A 23,502-nucleotide genomic window follows, 5' to 3' on the forward strand; every position below is an offset into this window, starting at 1 on the left:
ACTTGTGAATTACAGATACCCTGGTCAATGTCCTTGTCAGATACTGATTTCATCTCGTTTTAAACACATATCAGAATGAAAAGCAAAGTATATGGCTATTTCTATCTACTCATGTCTCACTGTAAATAAATGAAATGGCAGGGTTCTGAAGTTGATACATAACATTAACTTGATAAATACTATTTGAATATGGAGACTTATACATGGAAAGGAATTTCCAGAAGCTACCTTTCTTTAGCTCCCAGTCATCTAAATTAATGAAAACATTTTGCAGTTAAAACAAATCTAAAATATACTGGAAGCAAGTTTAATATGCTGAAAATATACATGCAAGTCTACTCTATACATGAGTGACAAGTAAGTCACATAGAATTATATTAAAGCAATTATTACATGTCATTTGTGCTTCTTGATTAGTCCAGAGTCCCTATATAGTACAAAAGCAAATGTCTTTGTTTGATGATAAAAAGCCAATAATTCCTCCAGGTATAACTGGAAACATGTCATTTCACACAATATGCTTTAAAATGGTATCTAGCTTCCTTCAAAACCCAAAGATTTATCAAATATAATTTTGCAAGTGTGCTTACAGGAGCTAACATAAACCAAATGTAATTTTGAAAGTGTGCTTAAAGGAGCTAACATAAACTTATTTTCCAATATTTTGTTTCAAATGTAAGGAAAAGATGCTTCCATATGGAATAGAACCATTTAGGAGCCACAATCAATCACTGAAGATAATCAAATGTCCCTGAGCTTCATGACCTGGGCTAACTGAGTTAGAGGTAAAGATATTTGAATTTCCTCTTTTTGCCTGATTTAGAAGCCCATGACACTGCTGAGATATTTATATTCAACTCTTAACAGGATTCCAGTGTGGTCCAGAAGCTTCTGAGACTGTTGAAGTTGGGGAAAAAAAAAAAAAACGGTGCTCTAAACTCCACCAGGACTACCTCCAAGAGGACAATTCTCAGGCCAAGATAACTAGTGGAAACCTGGCAAATTATTTATAGAGTTTTTCCTCTTCCTTTCTTAACTACAAGAATTCAAGACATTCCAAGAGGTTTAGGAGCAGTTTACTTGGTCCCACACTTCCTGGAATACCTCAGAAGACCCCAAAATTGTTTTATAAACCCAGGGAACATCCACATTTCTATAATATGAAAAAAATACATGTACACTGATTATGGGCTAGACTGTGTGCCTATCAGACTTACATACAACAGACACTTGGATACATCCAGAATCCTTAAAGTTTGGGGGTGCAAAATATGAGGCTTCATTCATCAACTGGCATTCACAACCACAGACATTGCCACCCCACCACACTTATTATCACTTTGATGGGGACATGTATGCCCTCCATTTCTCGGGTATTCTTTTCCTTCTCTTACACCTTCTTCTTACATCAGTCTCTTCCCCATCACACTTCCAAAATATATGACCATAATAAGAATGCCATCTAGACTGCTTAGGGCATTTGTTCATTAAAAAGCCAACTCTCAGCTGAATGAAGAGCCAAAGATCATTAGAGGTGACAGAGCATGGAATTTTTGAAATGAGTACCTCCCATAAGGCCTCAAATATCACCTTGGCCATTTATGACTCTCCTGGTGTGTATTTTATACACCATTTATTTAAAACAGCTTTGAGAGAAGGTCATTCAGGTATTTGGATGTGGGTTAACATCTAAAATGAACCACAGCTTATTATTCTTCTTATTGTCCACTTACTAAGGATAGTATGGTAGATGGTTGAAGTCTATGGCCTCATTTATGAAAGTGCAAAAACAGCACTTTTCCTCTGTTCATATTAGAATGAATATCTTGATATTTAAGGCTCTAACCCTTTAGGAGTGGGTGGTAATTTTGTGCATATAGTATATCTGCACTTCATCCTTCTAACTCTCGAGCATAATATTCTAACTCAGGCAGAGAAGAGCTGTGGCAAAGGGATGTTAGTGTCGGCAGCAATGTTCCCTTTAAATGAATTGGATCTATAAGACAATCTTATCAAGCTTGTCTTAGCACAAGTGGCAGCTTTATGTTTAAGAACAAGAGGAGGTAGTGAAGGATACCGTGATGCATCATAAACCTGCAGGATTTTTACAAGCCAAGATAGATGTTGTGATAATGAGAACAGATTCACTTGTCAGAGGCTCTGATGTCAAAACTGGAGTCTTCCATTATTTTCAAAAAGAATACTTTTTAATACATTCACAACACAAAAGCATGCAACAGCAATTGATGATACACAGAAATATATGTGGTTAATATCAAAAAGAAGCATCTACCTCTGATTGTCCAGAGTGCCTGTGGGTGATAGGATAGTTACTTTAAACATTATATATTTTTGAATGATAACTTTTGCAAGTCCATCTTGTTTGCTCTCATTAGTCTGGAACTACTTGAAGGGCCATTCTACAAAAAGCAATTCATTTCAGACTATAAGCAGGATTTTTATGAAACTTCCACACAAGTGGGAACTGAAGAAATTTAGTCACCATAAGACAAAAGATGAAGCTCCATCATTAAAATATCTTTGAGAGGAACTGAGAAGACTCACATGGGTAAGGCTCAGAACGTAAAGAGGTTAATGCTAAAATGCCCCCAGAGTACAGTGTGAAACTGTTAATGTCCTATGAATTTGCTAACCTAGAAAAAGAATGGGTTGTGAATCTGAAAGTGTAGTCATGTTACAGAAGCGTTGAGAGAATTCAGGAATGAGAGCATTGTGAGAGCCCTCACCAAGGGCCATCTGATTTCTTTCTGTGATGCTCTCTAAGTAAAGCATAGAAATAGGCATGATGTAGAATACTTCTGCTTTAAGAGACCAAGACTGAATATCCTAAACAAGGACCAAAGAAAGTATCTTGGATTCTGAAAAGGAAGTGGGGGCAGAGGGCATTGTAGTCAGAACTCCACTAGAAAAAGAAATGACTTAACTATTTGTTGCTTACTGATAAACAAAATTATTGGACATTTAGGAAAGAAGTTATTCAGTGTCAGGGATCAAAAAGAATTTGGAAGGTTCGAACGGGCTTAAGAAATGAAAATAGAGGAAGATGTATGAATAGCTTGGGTCAGTATATAAACCAGTGATGTAGGCATGTGGTGAACACCATTTTTTAGTTTGATGAGAAAACTTAGTAGAATTTTATTTAAAAATGTAAAGGATGTCAAGCACTAGGTCCTATTATTTCCCTCAAGATCAGTACCCCTAGCTGCTCCAAATGGAGCAGCAAAGTGAAATTAGCCAATTCCCTTGAAAGGCTGTAGTGGTTCAGCTTCAGGGGGTTTGTTAATTTTCCTTCTCCAAGGGTTCCAAGTGAGGTCTGAGAGCAGAGCAGAGAGGCAGAGTGAAAAGAGGAATTAATAAGCTTTCTAAAGTATTGCTACCCCTACTTCTTTCAAGGGAATTAGTTAATTTCACTTTGTACCTCCATTCAGATCAGCTCAAGTTTGAGAAAAGCTCCAATTAAATAGAGGGAGAGGGGAGACAAAGGCAATTGGTAGGAAAGAGAGGGAATGGACAGAATTTAAATCAGTGACCCCAATCCAAAGCATTGCCCCAAATACTGAAAGTACTTTACAAATAAATATTATAAATATTTATGAAAGATCTGGCCAGGACATAAAAAGTTTTCATTTTTATTAATTGTATTCTTCCTTCGAATCTTGGTAAAACTTCTGAAATACGAATATTTTCTACTTCACCTGAATCACAGGGTTCACAGCAATATCTTTGTGCCTGATCCATATAACATTCTCTCACTTTCTTCACACCTGGATGGTATGAATGTCTCTACCCATTTCTGATATGAAATAACATTATCAAGTGTTTTAAAATTGAAAACAAGAAATAAACACATAGAGGGAACTTCCCTTAAGCACTGCCTTGAATTATAAAAAGGGGAAAAATGACAAAAGAATGAAAGAAACTAATAGGAAACAATAAAGAGATGATAAGTGGAAGAGGTTAAAAGGGAAGATATACATGAAAATAGTAAGCGCATATAAATTACCTATGGACAGGAAGTATCATATGTTAAAGGTATTATAAAGCGCTTAAGTCAATACATTCATTCAAATTATAATACATAGGTAATGGACAAATTGTCCCTAAGAAACCCTCAAACATATAAAAATCACTGAAATAAATAATGTAATATAGCCCTTAACCTAGTGTAAATAAGTGTTCAATAAACTACTAGTATTTTAAAATTATTTTTCCATTAACTGTAGGACACTTCTGTTTATGCTTCTCTAGAATATTTAAGACCCTTTCTAAAAAAATAATATTTTACCTTTGACAAACTGGACTGACATGAACCAACAATATTAAAACATTAAGGATATACAGACTAGTCTTTTGATAGGCAGCATGATTAAATAGAAAAGGCACAGTTTTGGTGCCAGGTCACAAATAAAATTTATGTTTATTATTTTCTAGACAGACTTCATATGTGGCCTTGGGCAAATTCCTAGGCCATTCTAAGGAAGAAATATCAACCTTCTTTCAGAAAATGAGGATAATAAGATCTGCTGTGTAAGACTAGGGGGCTAGGGCACGTGTATGTAAGGCACCCAAGACAGTACATATGCAGTGCTCAATAAATGATAGCTAGTATTATCGTTACTAAAAGTTAAATATGAGTAAGGCTAGAGTTGAAAAGCAGTGTAAGAGCTCATCTTATCAGCAGACTCCCAAACTAGTTTTGCATCAATATAACTGGTATAAAACATAACAAAAATAGAGATTTGAAGGCCCCACTTCAAATGTGTTAGATCAGAATTTCTGTGAATGCTGTCCAGAAATCAATTTCCAAGTCACCATATTATTTTTATTAATAGTACTTAGATGGGTTAGGTCACTTGCCAGTATCTCACAGTGTCCATGCAAAAACTAGAACCCTAGGCTTTCTTTGTCTCCATTTGAACTTGCCTATTATATCACTGTATTTCTACAGTCAACTACAGTCTTGTACTCATGGTGTCCTTAGAAGACTCATGATTATTATTAACCATTTTGTTGTCTGATTTTGTGCACTTGGTATATCTCACTATGTTTTTTTTTCCCCAAACTCCAGACTCCTCCTGGCAGACGTTAGCCAAGCACATATTTCGCCCACTTTCTATGGATTCTTCCTGTTACTTTGCCACTATTTTGTTTACAAACACAGAGCTGAATCAAGAATTCCTATATAGTAGCTTCACTGAAAGCACATGAAAACAATATTTAACCTAAATACAAACTTGTGCTTCTAAACAAGATAGAGTAGCAGGGACCAGATTTACCTTCCTACCTGAAACGACTGAAAATCTGGACCAAATATAGAAAACAACAGTGCTTAAGACATTGGCCCTCAGGCAACAAAGGACAGTGATCACTAAAATGTGGGAAACAATGCCTCCCATGCTCCAGCTCACTTTCTAAAGTGAATTCCCAGGCCACAGTGTAGGAAGAGAAAAGATTGACAGAACTAAAAAAGGTTCAAATCATACAACGTATTGTTTCTGGCCACAATAAAATTAAATTCAAAATCAACAACAGAAAGATCCCTAGAAAATCCTCAAATATTTGGAAACTGAATAACCCTCTACTAAATAACCTATTGGTCAAAAAAGAAATCAGAGTAAAATTAGAAAATATTTTGTAATAAATGAAAATGAAAGTACACATCTCAAAAATTGTCTAATATGGCCAAAGTAATACATGAGGGACACTTATAGCATGAATATGCCTGCATTAGAAAAGAAGAAAGGTCTTAGATTTCACCTTTAAAAAAAGAAAATTAAGTATTTAAGTATAGAAAAGGAAATAACAAAGATCAGGGTGCAAATTAATAAAATAGTAAACAAAGAAACAATGAAGAACATAAATCATGAAAACCAAAATGCGGTTATTATTGATGAATAAAATCAATAAACTAACCATACTGATCAGAAAAAAAGAGAAAACACATAAGTTACTAATATCTGAAATGAGAGAGGTAATGTCATTACAGATTGTACAGATATTAAAAGAATTATAAAGGGATATTATTAATAACTTTATGGTAATAAATTTGATGACAGACAAAATGGACAATTTCCTTGAGAAACAAACAACACTTACTGAAGAAGAAATAGCTTGCATAGTCTCATATGCTTTAGTATATAGCCTCATATATACTAAAGAAATGAAAACTGAAATTTAAAAAACCTTCTCACAGAGAGAAGTGCTATGTGTTTGGGGGTGGGGAGGAGATTACAAAGGGGCATGAGAAAATTTTTGGAAATTAATGGCTATGTTTATTATTGTGATGATGGTTTCAAAGATGACTGTCTATGTCAAGACTTATCAAATTGTACGTTTTTAATATGTGCTGTTAATTGCATTTCAATAATGCTGGTTTAAAATGTGATGAAAAAATACTTATTGCATTTAAAAATCATCTGATAGTTGGCAGTTCGTATTCACTCAAGAGGACTCCAAAAATTAATCAGAAACATACAATTCCAATCTTAGAAAATAATCACCAAAAGAACCTTAAACTTGAAAGTGAGAATCCCTCAAGTTTAATGACATTATAGATCTTCTAGAAGTGTTTTTTTCCTTTCTTGGATGAAAGGTGATTATTTGAATTTCTAATAAAAAATAACATTTTCAAAGATAGTGTGTTTCCTAATGGCGAGGAGAAAATACCTAAAATCACTATCACTGACATCAGAGAGGAATAATATCCCCATGTCAAAGTGTGTGCAAGTCTGTCTACACCTCTTTCAGCTCTTCATCACCAGTATCTGTGCACTTCATAGGCCTCTCATGAGAACAAAATAAAATAATATCTAAAAGGAGCTTTTTGTACAAAATGTTTAGTGTTTCCAATACTTTGAATGAACAAGACTCATAAGGTGGAATGGAAAATAATTTTATTCATTTATCAAATCTGCCTCTACATATCAGTTCACAGCTGATTATTCCACCCTTCACTGCCTCTCACATCCCCAGTTTATATGGAATCTAGGGAAGGTCCCATGATTTTTCTGGTCAAACTCAAAAAATTAAGAAGTCTTCACTCTTCCAAGCTGTTCTGGGACATTGAATATGTTCTGCCCAATGTAATACCAACCCTGGATGTAATTCAGTGTTAAAACTTCGCTCCTGATTAACTTTGACCACCTACAGTGGGAGAAGAGAGAAGGAATGATTGCCTTTTTCCTTTTTATCCTCTTTGTGCTTCAGCATCTCCTCCTTCAGCTTGCTACTGTGGATTTGTTACCTCTCCAGGATCTAAACAGGAGGTAAAGAAAAAGGCAGGAGAGTTTTTACTTAGGCCCTGATATGGTTGTGTTGAGGTTTAAAGCAGATCCTTTCTCTTATGAAAATATTCATGGGTTCTTGGGAAACCCTTATCACAGAAAATCATGAAAATCTTTTTATTTACATTTTTATTTTATTTTACTTGAAGTTCTGGGAAAATCATGAAAATCTTTAACTAGCAGCCCTCAGTGGAAGCACTCCCTAGAGCATTGCTCAGAACTCTTCTCTTCTTGGGTATACTTTCAACATCTTTTTGCTGAGTTTTCCTTGCACCACCAACTAGTCCATTTGCACGAGATCTGAAATGACCCTGGAGCACTCTTTGTTTCTCTCATATGTCTCACAACCTGACCAAGGAAAACTGCCTATATTTTGTATCACTTGGAGCCTAACTACATTCTGTATTACTTTCCTAGGGCTGCTGTAACAAAGTAGCGCAAACTGGGAGGCTTCAAACAAGGGAAAGTTATTTATTGTCTCATGGTTCTGGAGGTTGGTAATCCAAAATCAAGAGAATGTCAGGGCCATGCTCCTTCTGAAACGTATAGGGGAAAATCTTTGCCTCCCCTAGCTTCTGGTGTTTGCCAGCATTCTTTGCCTTACAGGTGCATCATGCCAACCTCTGCCTCTGCCATCATGTGTCCATTTTCTTCCTATGTGTCTTTGTTTCTCATCTTGAATCTCATAATTTCACCCATCACATAGGCTGACCAACCCAATGGCAGCCCTGTGCTCTACTGCCACTGGATCCTCAAGCTGATACATGGAGGCACTATTCCTCTCTGACTTCAGCTATTTTTTAAATTAGAAATTCAAATAATCGACTATGTTGTTCGGGTAGAACTGCGGAGAAGCCTCGGCTCTCGTGCCCTGCCTGTGATGAAGCCTGTGTTGGTAGGGACATCTGAGAGTGATGATGAATGCCAACCGCTCTGATGGTGGCACATGCCGAGTCTCCCGAGTAAGCGATTGTTAAGGGCCGTGACCCGAGCCTCCATCAGCCTCCGGCTCTCAGGAAAGGCTGGCGGTGGTAGTCCACGTGCTTCTCCAAGTGCCCGCATTCAGCGGTGCCACCAATATTTCCATTAGTGTTTCTTTTTCCCTTTTTTTTTTTTTTGAGACCGAGCCTCATTCTGTCACCCAGGCGGGAATGCAGTGGCGCCATCTCCGTTCATGGCAACCTCCGCGTCCTAGTTCAAGCAGATCTGCCTCAGCCTCCCAAGTAACTGGGACTACAGGTGCGCGCCCCCAGGCTAGGCTTTTGTAGTTTTAGTAGGTCTCATCATGTTGACCAGACTGGTCTTGAACTCCTGACTTGAAGTGATCCACCAGCCGTGGTCTCCCAAAGTGTTGAAATTACTAGGCGTAAGCCACTGCGCCCGGCCGTTAGTGGTTCTCAACTGCGGGTGCAGTGCTCCTTTGTAACATTAAGTGTATTATTTACCTGTCGCTCGATAATGGTGTGTTTACCTGCATCACTGATTTAAAAACACGACATAAAGAACCGTGGAACAATGAATTAAAATCTGTACCTGATCTCTTTAGGTATGGTGCTGGGTGCAGATGCGATGTGGCTCTCGATAGCACCTTATGGACAGTTGTGTCCCAAAGGAGGGATGACAATAGCTACTGAAGTCCTAAAGAGCAAGCCTAACTCAAGCCATTGGCATACAGGCATTAGACAGAAAACTGGAAGTTGAAACGGTGGAGTCCAACTTGTCTGGACCAGCTTTATGTTTCTGGTGCCGATGTATGGAGACCTTTTAAAGGTATGGAGAGTCGACTTGACTACACCGTGTGGAGCAAGTTTTAAAGAAGCAAAGGACTCAGACTTCATGCTTGAAGAAATGCAGGCAGACCTGTTATCCTAAACTAGGGTTAATGACCACAGCAAGCAAGCATGCAGCTTACCGCTTGAAAGGGTCTTGCCTCACCCACGCTGGGGTGCAGTGGCCCTTTGAGGCTTACTACAGCATCAGACTTCTAGGCTCAAGTGATCCTCAGCCTCCCAATGGTCTTTGTAGACAGCCTGTTGGAGTCTCATGGCACAAGAAGATTAAAACAGTGTCTCCAATTTTAATAAATTTTTGCAATCCTTAAAAAAAAAAAAAAAAAAGAAATTCAAATAATCACTTTTCACCCAAGAAAGGAAAAGAACACTTCTAGAAGATCTACCACATAATTAAACTTGAGGGATTTTCACTTTCTGGTTTAAGGCTCTTTTCGTGGTCATTTTCCAAGATTGGAATTGTGTGTTTCCAATTATTAATTTCTGGAGTCTTCTTGAGTGACTACAGACTAACTACTACAGGCTTTTTAAATGCAATAAGTATTTTTTCATCACATTTTTAATCAGTTTTATTGAAATACAATTAACAGCATCTCCTTTTGGAACACGGGTATTGTTAGCATCTATTATATTAGGGCCTCAAGACTGAAGCTGAAATAGCTCCATATTTATTTACATACATAATTGTGAGAGTAGAATAACAATATTTCTGTTAAAGCAAATGCATACCAACCACATCTATAATCAGAAATCTGATTTTTAAGGGTTAAAAAAAGAAGCATACATTGTGCAGAGAAGTGTCTATCTTCTCTGTTGTTTTCTTGGTGAGGGAAGCCAGATGAGTTTGATTACAAGTAATATGCTATTATCGGCTCATTAATACAGAGTGTGACCATGAGTAATGAACCCAAAAGCATAATCACTGAAATCAATAAATCATTCAGAAAACTAAAATTAGGCTGTAGTATAAATAGCTATCTCTCCAAATAACTTTTGGAGATAAATAATAAAAATGGTTAATTTGATATCTTTCTTTCTTTTTCTTTTTTTTGTGATGGAGTCTCTCTCTGTCACCCAGGCTGGAGTGCAGTGGTGCGATCTCAGCTCACTACAAGCTCCGCCTCCCAGGTTCACGCCATTCTCCTGCCTCAGCCTCCGGAGTAGCTGGGACTACAGTTGCCCGCCACCACACCTGGCTAATTTTTTGTATTTTCAGTAGAGACAGGGTTTCACCGTGTTAGCCAGGATGGTCTCGATCTCCTGACCTCATGATCCACCTGCCTCGGCCTCCCAGTGTGCTGGGATTACAGGCTTGAGCCACCACATGCGGCCAATTTGATATCTTTCACCTAATTGGTTTGCAGGTAAATGCAGATGAGAATCAAATGGCCAAAAACAAGCATAAAATAGCAAACATGGAAGGCTAAAAAACTTAAAGAATAGGGGCAATAAAAAATGCAATAACTGTGTTAAGAAATACTGAATACATTTAAAATGATAAAAAGTAAAAAGGAGAAAGTGGTTTTACTGCACATGACTCATGCAGACAACTAACTTTCTTAGCACCTATTTCTTACAGAAAAATAATTAGCTGCACACATAAAAACTAAGATTAAATGAGAACAATTTGCAATCATTCTTGAGATGTGGGAAGTTCATGATCACATCCCTGTAACATGGACTACCACCTACTGCATAGCTCATAGCCCCATTGATCATAATTTCCATCCATTACATGCCAACAGCTATATGAACTCTTAAGAGAGAGGAATAATAGCTACTTTATCCTTTTAAAATTTCATCAGATAACACGTTTTCCTTTTCCTGCCAATATGCTAATATAACTTTATCTGAGCTTATGTAATTGCATATGTCCAAACTATTGAGTCAAAAAGCTATTTTGTACTATTTAAAATATTCTAAATACATGTAATAGCACTCCTTCTCAATCTCAACCCCTCCAGTTACATACTAGACTTAAACTGATTCCCTAATGTATGCTTTATTCAACCATATCAGCTGACATTATTCCCTACTTAGTACTTCTGTGCAATTCAGACTAGCATCAGTGACTTCCTGTGACACCTATGTGATTAGAATTACAGAGGGTTTTGGGGAAAACCCAGCTGTGACATTCTCCTTCTTTATTTCACCCCAGTCAAACATTTGGCTCTTAGAGACCTTCCATTCTCACTTAGAATCTCCTACTAACAGGTTCTGTTTAGTTTCTATCTTATGAATGAAAATTTTCAAACTTTGATCTCAGCTCCATCTTCATTATCCCAAACTTTCTGTAACTTACAATGAAATTTCAAAACAAACATAGTGCTTGAGGAACAAACACTCAAAGCAATTCAGGGTCCAGGTATGTGGTACTGAATGAACAACCTTAGGATATTTGAGAAGTGAATAGAGTTTCACTCCTGTCTGTCCACAGTCACCTTTTCTTTCTTTCTTTTTTTTCATATTATTATTATTATACTTTAAGTTCTAGGGTACATGTGCATAATGTGCAGGTTTGTTACATATGTATACTTGTGCCATGCTGGTGTGCTGCACCCATCAACTCGTTAGCACCCATCAACTCGTCATTTACATCAGGTATAACTCCCAATGCAATTCCTCCCCTCTACCCCCTCCCCATGATAGGCCCCAGTGTGTGATGTTCCCCTTCCTGAGTCCAAGTGATCTCATTGTTCAGTTCCCACCTATGAGTGAGAACATGCGGTGTTTGGTTTTCTCTTCTTGTGATAGTTTGCTGAGAATGATGGTTTCCAGCTGCATCCATGTCCTTACAAAGGACGCAAACTCATCCTTTTTTATGGCTGCATAATATTCCATGGTGTATATGTGCCACATTTTCTTAATCCAGTCTATCACTGATGGACACTTGGGTTGATTCCAAGTCTTTGCTATTGTGAATAGTGCCGCAATAAACATACATGTGCATGTGTCTTTATAGCAGCATGATTTATAATCCTTTGGGTATATACCCAGTAATGGGATGGCTGGGTCATATGGTACTTCTAGTTCTAGATCCTTGAGGAATCGCCACACTGTTTTCCATAATGGTTGAACCAGTTTACAATCCCACCAACAGTGTAAAGTGTTCCTATTTCTCCACATCCTCTCCAGCACCTGTTGCTGCCTGACTTTTTAATGATTGCCATTCTAACTGGTGTGGGATGGTATCTCATTGTGGTTTTGATTTGCATTTCTCTGATGGCCAGTGGTGATGAGCATTTTTTCATGTCTCTGTTGGCTATATGAATGTCTTCTTTTGAGAAGTGTCTGTTCATATGCTTTGCCCACTTTTTGATGGGGTTGTTTTTTTCTTGTAAATTTGTTTGAGTTCTTTGTAGGTTCTGGATATTAGCCCTTTGTCAGATGAGTAGATTGCAAACATTTTCTACCATTCTGTAGGTTGCCTGTTCACTCTGATGGTAGTTTCTTTTGCTGTGCAGAAGATCTTTAGTTTAATTAGATCCCATTTGTCAATTTTGGCTTTTGTTGCTGTTGCTTTTGGTGTTTTAGACATGAAGTCCTTGCCCATGCCTATGTCCTGAATGGTATTACCTAGGTTTTCTTCTAGGGATTTTATGGTTTTAGGTCTAACATTTAAGTCTCTAATCCATCTTGAATTAATTTTCGTATAAGGAGTAAGGAAAGGATCCAGTTTCAGCTTTCTACTTATGGCTAGCCAATTTTCCCAGCATCATTTATTAAATAGGGAATCCTTTCCCCATTTCTTGTTTTTCTCAGGTTTATCAAAGATCAGATGGCTGTAGATGTGTGGTATTATTTCTGAGGACTCTGTTCTGTTCCATTGGTCTATATCTCTGTTTTGGTACCAGTACCATGCTGTTTTGGTTACTGTAGCCTTGTAGTATAGTTTGAAGTCAGGTAGCGTGATGCCTCCAGCTTTGTTCTTTTGACTTAGGATTGTCTTGGCAATGTGGGGTCTTTTTTGGTTCCATATGAACTTTAAAGCAGTTTTTTCCAATTCTGTGAAGAAACTCATTGGTAGCTTGATGGGGATGGGATTGAATCTATAAATTACCTTGGGCAGTATAGCCATTTTCATGATATTGATTCTTCCTATCCATGAGCATGGTATGTTCTTCCATTTGTTTGTGTCCTCTTTTATTTCACTGAGCAGTGGTTTGTAGTTCTCCTTGAAGAGGTCCTTTACATCCCTTGTAAGTTGGATTCCTAAGTATTTTATTCTCTTTGAAGCAATTGTGAATGGAAGTTCATTCATGGTTTGGCTCTCTGTTTGTCTGTTACTGGTGTATAAGAATGCTTGTGATTTTTGCACATTAATTTTGTATCCTGAAACTTTGCTGAAGTTGCTTATCAGCTTAAGGAGATTTTAGGCTGAGACAATGGGCTTTTCTAAATATACAATCATATCATCTGCAAACAGGGACAATTTGACTTCTTCTTTTCCTAACTGAATACCCTTGATTTCTTTCTCTTGCCTGATTGCCCTAGCCAGAACTTCCAACACTATGTTGAATAGGAATGGTGAGAGAAGGCATCCCTGTCTTGTGCCAGTTTTCAAAGGGAATTTTCCCAGTTTTTGCCCATTCAGTATGATATTGGCTGTGGGTTTGTCATAAATAGCTCTTATTATTTTGAGATACGTTCCATCAATACTGAATTTATTGAGCGTTTTTAGCATGAAGGGCTGTTGAATTTTGTCAAAGACCTTTTCTGCATCTATTGAGATAATCATGTGGAAGCCCATCAGACTAACAGCAGAAATCTCGGCAAAAACTCTACAAGCCAGAAGAGAGTGGGGGCCAATATTCAACATTCTTAAAGAAAAGAATTTTAAACCCAGAATTTCATATCCAGCCAAACTAAGTTTCATAAGTGAAGGAGAAATAAAATCCTTTACAGATAAGCAAATGCTTAGAGATTTTGTCACCACCAGGCCTGCCTTACAGGAGACCTTGAAGGAAGCACTAAACATGGAAAGGAACAACCGGTATCAGCCATTGCGAAAACATGCCAAATTGTAAAGATCATCGAGGCTAGGAAGGAACTGCATCAACTAACGAGCAAAATAACCAGTTAATATCATAATGGCAGGATCAAGTTCACACATAACAATATTAACCTTAAATGTAAATCAACTAAATGCTCCAATTAAAAGACACAGACTGGCAAACTGGATAAAGAGTCAAGACCCATCAGTTTGCTGTATTCAGGAGACCCATCTCACATGCAGAGACATACATAGGCTCAAAATAAAGGGATGGAGAAAGATCTACCAAGCAAATGAAGAACAAAAAAAAGCAGGGGTTGCAATACTAGTCTCTGATAAAACAGACTTTAAACCATCAAAGATCAAAAGAGACAAAGAAGGCCATTACATAATGGTAAAGGGATCAATTCAACAGGAAGAGCTAACTCTCCTAAATATATATGCACCCAATACAGGAGCACCCAGATTCATAAAGCAAGTCCTTAGAGACTTACAAAGAGACTTAGACTCCCATACAATAATAATGGGAGACTTCAACACCCCACTGTCAACATTAGACAGATCAACGAGACAGAAAGTTAACAAGGATATCCAGGAATTGAACTCATCTCCGCACCAAGCAGACCTAATAGACATCTACAGAACTCTCCACCCCAAATCAACAGAATATACATTCTTCTTAGCACCACATCACACGTATTCCAAAATTGACCACATAATTGGAAGTAAAGCACTCCTCAGCAAATGTACAAGAACAGAAATTATAACAAACTGTCTCTCAGACCACAGTGCAATCAAACTAGAACTCAGGACTAAGAAACTCAATCAAAACCGCTCAATTACGTGGAAACTGAATAACCTGCTCCTGAATGACTACTGGGTACATAACGAAATGAAGGCAGACATAAAGATGTTCTTTGAAACCAATGAGAACAAAGATACAACATACCAGAATCTCTGGAACACATATAAAGCAGTGTGTAGAGGGAAATTTATAGCACTAAATGCCCACAAGAGAAAGCCGGAAAGATCAAAAATTGACACTCTAACATCACAATTAAAAGAACTAGAGAAGCAAGAGCAAACACATTCAAAAGCTAGCAGAAGACAGTCACCTTTTCTAAACCTTGTTTTCTCCCTCTTCTTGTCTGTTCTTCCCTGCCAGCAAGATGCTTTGTATTCTTCAGCTCTCTGTGACTGCCATGATAATTCATTTACAAAAAAAAAAAAAAGTGTTATTTGTGTAATAAGTTACATCTTAGGAATATTTGAATTTCTAAATAATACCAGACAAAGGGAAGAAACTCTTTAAAAGGGGGACCAGTACAAGAATCACTGAGTTATAAAACAGGAAGGGACACAAATTCTTCTTCCTTGGGTTTCACTGTGTGTGGTAGTTTATTCATCCAATTTTTCAACAAATATTTTTTGAGAGCCAATATATACCTTCACGGTGCTTAAATTCTTTTATCTTATTTCAATTTGTTCTGTACCAGTGTTAGCTGGACATTTGTCTAGCTTCCCTCTCACTTCTGGACTAGTTTCAAGAACAAATCGAGCTGATTATATGGTACCATAGTGCCTTATTTATAGTACTTGTTCAATAAATGAAGAATTTAATTCATTCTCATCTAGTTCCCCATTGGAAAAATAGTGCATTGTAATCTTAAGGGACTTCTCCAGTATTCTACATCTGGTCAGTGGAAAACAAAATAATTCACTAGCATTTTAGGTGCCAGTGTAGAAAAACACTTTTTGCATAATGTTAACAATCAAATCATACCATATTGCCACCCATCTAACTATTCTACCTAAACAGAAGAATGGCCTTATCTTTAAAATGCATCTGATTCAAATTTGAATCTTCAGCACCAATTTATTTGACAATTATACTTTTAATTTTTACTTTCTCATAACTATTAAGCTAACTATTCCTGGTTGGTCCTGTTGCAGTGTGGCCTGACAGGATCTATGGCAGGAACAGCCTCACTATGCTCAGAGTACATTTGTAAGAAAAGCCTCAGTTTTAAGACGAATGATATAAACCTAGCACGACAGGGGAAGAGGGTGACCAGGTATAGGATAAAAATACAGTTAAATGAAAACTGGCTAAGGAATCAGAGGATTTTGGACTTTGAATATCAATAATTTCAGAGGCCCCATTAATGCTATTTTCAAATCTTTGAAGGTGTTGAATTTAGTACATGAATAAATGATTTATGTGTGTCTTCAGAGACAGGAATAAAACCAAAGCTGAAGAAAAAGAAAATCAATTGCTATCAGTTTAAGTATAACTAATTTATTGAATCAGCTAGACTCAGTAGGATACAAAAACGAAGAGCAAGAGAGTGGGTGAATAAGAGAGAGAGAGAAAGAGAAAAGTAAGAAAGAAAGAGAAAGAAGAAGGAAGGAAGGAAAAGAGAGAGAGAGAGAGAAAGAAAGAAAGAAAAAAGAAAGAAAGAAGAAAGAAAGAAAGAAAGAAGAAGGAAGGAAGGAAGGAAGGAAGGAAGGAAGGAAGGAAGGAAGGAAGGAAGGAAGGGAAGGAAGGAAGGAAGGAAGGAAGGAAGGAAGGAAGGAAGGAAGGAAAGGAAGGAAGGAAGGAAGGAGGAAGGAAGGGAGGGAGGGAGGAAGGAAGAAAAGGGAAGGGAAAAGAAAGGCAAAGAAAGGAAAGGAAAGGGGAAAGGAAAGGAAAAGAACAAGGAAGGAAGAAAGGGAGGGAGGAAGGGAGGGAGGGAAAGAGAGAGAAAGAAAGAAAAAGCAAGCAAGCAAGGTTTTGCCCTCTGACCTTTCATATATACCCCTAGGGTGTTTCTCTTTCCCCATCATTTATTGGCATCTAGGACAAGCCTCTCTGCCCCCATTTAGTCACAAGAACAGTCTCATTTCAGTACTTTTCTTTTTTTTTTTTTTTTGAGACGGAGTCTCGCTCTGTCGCCCGGACTGGAGTGCAGTGGCCGGATCTCAGCTCACTGCAAGCTCCGCCTCCCGGGTTCCCGCCATTCTCCTGCCTCAGCCTCCCGAGTAGCTGGGACTACAGGCGCCGCCACCTCGCCCGGCTAGTTTTTTGTATTTTATTTTTAGTAGAGACGGGGTTTCACAGTGTTAGCCAGGATGGTCTCGATCTCCTGACCTCGTGATCCGCCCGTCTCGGCCTCCCAAAGTGCTGGGATTACAGGCTTGAGCCACCGCGCCCGGCCTTCAGTACTTTTCAAAGCCCTACCCAATAATATAAAAAGCTTTGAATCTTATCCTATTTGAAGCTTCTCCCTTCCCCTGTATCTGGCTGGAAATCTGAAGTGCATGAGTGATTGACCTCCTCTCTCTTCCCAGCTCCACTTCTTCTCCTCACTCCCTAGCTACTCTTTGATGGCTCCCAGGTCAGACCCAGGAAGTGAGAGAAGATTAGGCAAAAGTGGCTCAGTTGTATGTGGTTGGTTGAGTTACTTTCAGGGCTTTTTTGCTGACAGTGTCTCTCAACAGTGTTTCTGCAGATTCCTAGAAACTCTTCTACTGAGGATTCCTCTACTGCTGGTCAACCTGGGCAAGGCTGCTCCTCCAGCCGGCTGCTTAGGACTAATCTGGACTTTTGCTGGGTCCCTCTGCTGTGCTCTCCTTGTCTCTTCAGGCAGTCCTTTTGGGTGGAATTCTTTTCAAGCTGACCTACAGCCAATTCCTTTCGGTGGGATTCGAATCTAGATACTAGTAAGGACACGCATTTGCCTATAGCTGGAGCAAGTGCAGCTCATTCTATAGCTCACTCTCAAAGTCATTTTTCTTCCTCTTGTCACCAGCAAGGCACAGCTCCAGTCACAGCCTCTCCCATTAGACCAAGAGTAACTCAAGTATCACATCTTCACACATCAAGAGCTTGACCAAAACATTATTTCAGGGTTTTTAGCCTGATTCTTCCTTGAAGGCTTCTCACTTAGAGTGGGATGGAAAGTACTTAATTCTCCCCTCATCCTAGTGACACAGAAAATGCTCCCCAAGGAAATGTCTTTCTTGAAGGCTTTCAACCCTGGCCTTTTATAGATGCTTGTGAATGAGTGATAACTACTGCAGGTAGGCCCAATTTAGGATCACCCCCTTTGCAAGTCTAGTGCCATGATTTAGAATGTTTTGTTCTCCAACTTTGGGCCGCTGGAGACAACAGAAAATAATTTTATTGAACATCTTTTGGCTTACCTAAAAATGTTTCAATAATTCAGAGGTTCAGAAAATTTAACTATCAGCCTTGTGAACCCCTGAATAATTCAAGTCGGGACTAAATCTCTATTCTAGACTGTGAGAGAACAGGTAAGTCTCCAGCATAGATTGAGAAGGTGATAATCTCTAAGGTCCTTTTAGCTCTTAGGATTTGATGATCCACAGGCTGCCTCTGTCAGATGAGCCAAGAAGTCCCCTAGTCTTTAAAAACAAACAAAAGGAAGAACATCAACAGAAAACCAGAATGTGATGCAACTCAATAAACATCTCCACATATCCTACTTGGCTATTATGTATTTGATCTCTTCTCATCTTGTTTGAGTTGGCAAATCATGATAGCACCAAGATTGTTATTTCAACTCTAAAATGAAATCTCTAGAGGGATAAAAGGAGAGTTCTGAGTTCAGATGTGTTAAGTATTAAGATAATCAGAAGAGGCTTAGAAAAGAAAATAGTAACAACACTGGAACAATTAAGCAATGTGGAAATCTTTGACTCTATTTAAAAATAATTACAATAATGATCATTAAAATAATTTTATTATCTCTTTCCTTTCCTTCAGGGTATTTCATTTTAATTGCACTTAGGCATTTTCTTTCTCAGGCTGGAGTTAGTATCCTCCCTGCCCCCCAAAACTTGCTTTGGTTTGATTTCTCTCCAGTAACTGAAAGAATTAGGTTAGCTTTTTCCTAATCTTCTTGATACTGAGGTGGTCAGTAAATGCACTTTTTGCTCTCGCTGAGAAAACTTGGGTGCAGAACTTGTTACTTCTCTGAGTGGTCTTATGGAATACACACACACACACACACCCCATAAGTGTGAAATGTAGATTTGTCACCAGAAAGTGGTGCTGATCCAGACCCCAAGAGAGAGTTCTTGGATCTCACTCAAGAAGGAATTCGGGGTGAGTCCACAGAGTAAAGTGAAAGCAAGTTTATTAAGAGAGTAAAGAAATAAAATAATGGCTACTCCAGAAGCAGAGCAGCCACGAGGGTAGCTGGTTGCTGATTTTTATGGTTATTTCTTGATTATAGGCTAAACAAGGGGTGAATTATTCATGCCTCTCTTTTCAGACCATGTAAGTAACTTCCTGACATAGTCATGGCATTTCTAACCTGTCATGTCACTGGTCAGAGTATAACAGTGAGGACAACCAGAGGCCACTCAAGTTGCCACCTTGGTTTCAGCAGGTTTTGGCCAGCTTCTTTACTGCAACCTGTTTTATCAGCAAGGTCTCTATGACCTGCATCTTGTGCTGACCTCCTGTCTCATCCTGTGGCTAAGAATGCCTTATCTATCTGGGAATGCAGCCGAGGTGGTTTTAGCCTTATTCTACCTAGCCCCGATTCAAGATGGAGTTATTCTGGTTTAAATGCCTCTGACAGATTTTCTAACATTTGCATAAAGAAGATGGAGAAGAAGGTTAACGTTTTGCACCCTACATCAAATAATTTAAAATTTATTCAATATTCTTGCCTCTAAAACCCTGCTTCATCTAAACTTCCATGGAAGATTATTTTCTTTTGACTTTTCACTTTCTTACTGCAATATCTTGACTTTGGATCCTTCTCTCCTCTCCTCTAGGTTTTCCTCAAAAATTTCTCATTCTTTCCTTTACATGAGGTGTCAATTCACTACCTCGGCACCTATTGCATATTTTTTATATTCAAACACATTCCAGTGGTGTTCAGCAAACAAAGAGAGCCTCAAACAGCTCCTGCCTTCCTGAGAATACAATTTAACCAAGACCTTTGGCTACTAAAACACACTGACCACAGTTTATCCTCCTTATCCCTAAGGTTTATCAAGGTAGTCTTCTGAATGAGATGTTCTCCTTCTGTATTAGTCAAGTTTTCATGCTGCTGTTAAAGACATACCCAAGACTGGGAAGAAAAAGAGGTTTAATGGACTCACAGTTCCACATGGATGGAGAGGCCTCACAATCATGGCAGAAGGTGAAATGTACATCTCACATGGCAGTAGAAAAGAGAGGAGAGCTTGTGCAGGGAAACTCCCCTTTGTAAAACCACCAGATCTCATGAGACTTATTTACTATCAGAAGAAGAGCACAGGAAAGTCCTGTCCCCCAAATTCAGTCACCTCCCACTGCATTACTCCCACAACACATGGGAATTCAAGATAACATTTGGTGGGGACACAGCCAAACCATATCATCCTGTCCCTGGCACCACCCAAATCTCATGTCCTCACATTTCAAAACCAATCATACCTTCCCAACAGTTCCCCAAAGTCTTAACTCATTTCAGCATTAACTCAAAAGTCTACAGTCCAAAGTCTCATCCAAGACAAGGCAAGTGCCTTTCACCTACGAGCCTGTAAAATCAAAAGCAAGTTAGTTACTTCCTAGATACAATGTGGGTACAGGGATTGGGTAAATACAGTCATTCCCAATGGGAGAAATTGGCCAAAACAAAAGGGCTATAGGCCCCACGCAAGTTCAAAATCCAGTGAGATAGTCACATCTTTTTTTTTTTTTTTTTTTTTTGACAGAATCTCGCTCTGTCACCCAGGCTGGAGTGCAGTGGCGCGATCTCGGCTCACTGCAAGCTCCGCCTCCCGGGTTCAGGCCATTCTCCTGCCTCAGCCTCCGGAGTAGCTGGAACTACAGGTACCCGCCACCATGCCCGGCTAATTTTTTTTTGTATTTTAGTAGAGACGGGGTTTCACCGTGTTAGCCAGGATGATCTCCATCTCCTGACCTCGTGATTCGCCCCTCTCGGCCTCCCAAAGTGCTGGGATTATAGGCGTGAGCCACCGCGCCCGGACGATAGTCACATATTAAAGCTCCAAAATGATCTCCTTTGACTCTATGTCTCACATTCAGGTCACGATGATGCAAGAGGTGAGCTCCCATGGCCTTGGGCAGCTCCACCTCTGTGACTTTGCAGGGCATAGCCCCCTCCTGGCTTCTTCTTTCCTGGCATTGAGTGTCTGTGACTTTTCCAGGCACACAGTGCAAGCTGTTGGTGAATCTACCACTCTGGGGTCTGGAGAACGGTGGCCCTCTTCTCACAGCTCCACTAGGCAGTGCCCCAGTAGGCACTCTGTGTGGGGACTCCGAACTCACATTTCCCTTCTGTGCTGCCCTAGCAGAGGTTCTCCATGAGGGCCTGCCACTGCAGCAAACTTCTGCCTGGGCATGGAGGCATTTCCGCACATCTTCTGAAATCTAGGCGGAGGTTCCCAAACCTTAATTCTTGACTTCTGTGCACCCGTAGTCTCAACACCAGTAGCAGCTGCCAAGGCTTGGGGCTTCCACCCTCTGAAGCAACAGCTTGAGCTATACCTTGGCCCCTTTTAGTCACAGCTAGAGCAGCTGGGATGCAGGGCACCAAGGGCTTCACACAGCAGTGCCCCACTCTACTGGTACCGATTTACTGTATTCATCAGTTTTCATGCTGCTGATAAAGAAATACCTGAGACTGGGAAGAAAAAGAGGTTTATTGGACTTTCCAGTTCCACATGGCTGGGAAGGCCTCTCAGTCACGGCAGAAGGTGGAAGGCATGTCTCACATGGCAGCAGACAAGAGGAAAGAGCTTGAGCAGGGAAATTCCCCTTTTTAAAACCATCAGATATTGTGAGACTTATTCACTATCACAAGAACAGCCTGGGAAAGACCCACCCCCATGATTCAATTACCTTCCGCCGGGTCCGTCCCAGAACACATGGGGACACAGCCAGACCATATCACCTCGCATTGATACATGCACTCTCCATGAAATAATGCAAATTCTCTTTTTGCTTTGTTCCTCTGTTCTGATAAATGAAGCTAAGTGGATAATTTGGGGTATTATTTTCGTCAGTAGTCACAGTAATCACGTTCAACCAGATGGCACAAATATATGAGGACGCAGTTGTGCAAAGTGAAGAGGGATCTTGGATCTCACACAGCTTTCCTGTGCTCTGCATTTTAAAAGTTTCTGAGTCAGCAAGCCCTGAAGACATCGCCAATAGGATGCTATTTCTTCCCAGGGTCTGCCCACATTTCTCATGGCTCCAAGAACTACATTCCACAAGATTATTTTTATGTCCAATCATACATCTAGAAACTTGTTTAGATGGAAATAATGACAAAAATGACCCAGATGATTATCCTTTGAATTTATAGGGCACTTTTCTGAGGGACTCCAAATTCTTCTAAGGCTAGAAGGCTCCCCATCACTTCTCCTCCCTAACCACCATATTCCAAAAAGTAGTGATTATACCTAAACATGAAGACTTATTTCAAGAATTTAAATAATTTTTAAAGAGTTAACCATAAATACAGAGTCCTGGCATGTTCCACCCATACCCAGCGCCAGGAGCTATGAAATAGGAAGCTGGCAGTGAGTTATGGTGCCTACTCTGGCTGTAAAGTAGTTTACTTTCTGCCTGAGTAAAGCATTAAGACATGCGTCAGGTATCATTAGGGAAGTTGTTCAGCAACTGTCAGCCCCCAGATAATTACAGACCATGGTTTCTTCTAAGATGTGATCCCTACTTTCCACCATGGCGGTAACTGCCTTACACCACCTGTTCCATCAGCACTGCATGCGAGAATGTGAGGGACAGGCCTGCTGCTTGCCTGAGGTTAATGATTACCCTGTGGATTTTCTCTACAATTTACACATTCTAATGTTTTCCTGCTGTGTATGATCACCTGGCAACTTTTTCAGGGAAAGAAAGAAGTGCACCATAGGTCAAAATTACCCATAGACTTTCTCACTGACTCTGAGTGTGTGTGGGTGTGGGTGTCGGTGTGTGTGGTGTGTGTGTGTAATCAACAACACTGCTGCAGTACCTTTGAACCACATTGGAAAAGGAGGAACCAAAGGCAAGAAAATGACTTGAATCAAAATCATCTCTCCAAGTGTGTTATTGATCCGTAGAAGGAATGTTCTTGTAGGGTTGCAAAATGACATTCCTGAGGGCTATGTGCATACTGCTTAGGACAGATATTACTGCTCTATATATTTAAATTGATGTTTTGCAAAACACACACAAGCACATGACATTAACCTTTGTCAACATTCCTTAAATACAGGCTTTACTAAGGAAAGCACGGGTCTTCGTGTGGTTAAGAGACCATAATTTTGGCCTAGGAAAGGTAGTCTTTATGTTGAGAAAATGAAAGCCCTTTGAAGATTAATACTTCTGCATGTCTTCATTCACTTTACAAGGGCACAGCCGTGCTGATTCCTGCACGGT

The 23,502-nt window shown here is 39.3% G+C and overlaps 1 non-coding gene across 1 annotated transcript; it reads left to right on the forward strand.

Annotated features, from left to right (window-relative positions):
* The first annotated feature begins 8,170 nt into the window (after positions 1–8,170).
* LOC117086511 lies at positions 8,171–8,250 on the forward strand. The gene has a single exon (XR_004438409.1). It is a non-coding gene; the product is annotated as a small nucleolar RNA SNORD74 (small nucleolar RNA).
* Positions 8,251–23,502: the final 15,252 nt, after the last annotated feature.

This window comes from Trachypithecus francoisi, unplaced genomic scaffold (genome assembly GCF_009764315.1).
Source record: "Trachypithecus francoisi isolate TF-2019V2 unplaced genomic scaffold, Tfra_2.0 Lachesis_group1, whole genome shotgun sequence".
In the NCBI taxonomy this organism is placed as follows: domain Eukaryota; kingdom Metazoa; phylum Chordata; class Mammalia; order Primates; family Cercopithecidae; genus Trachypithecus; species Trachypithecus francoisi.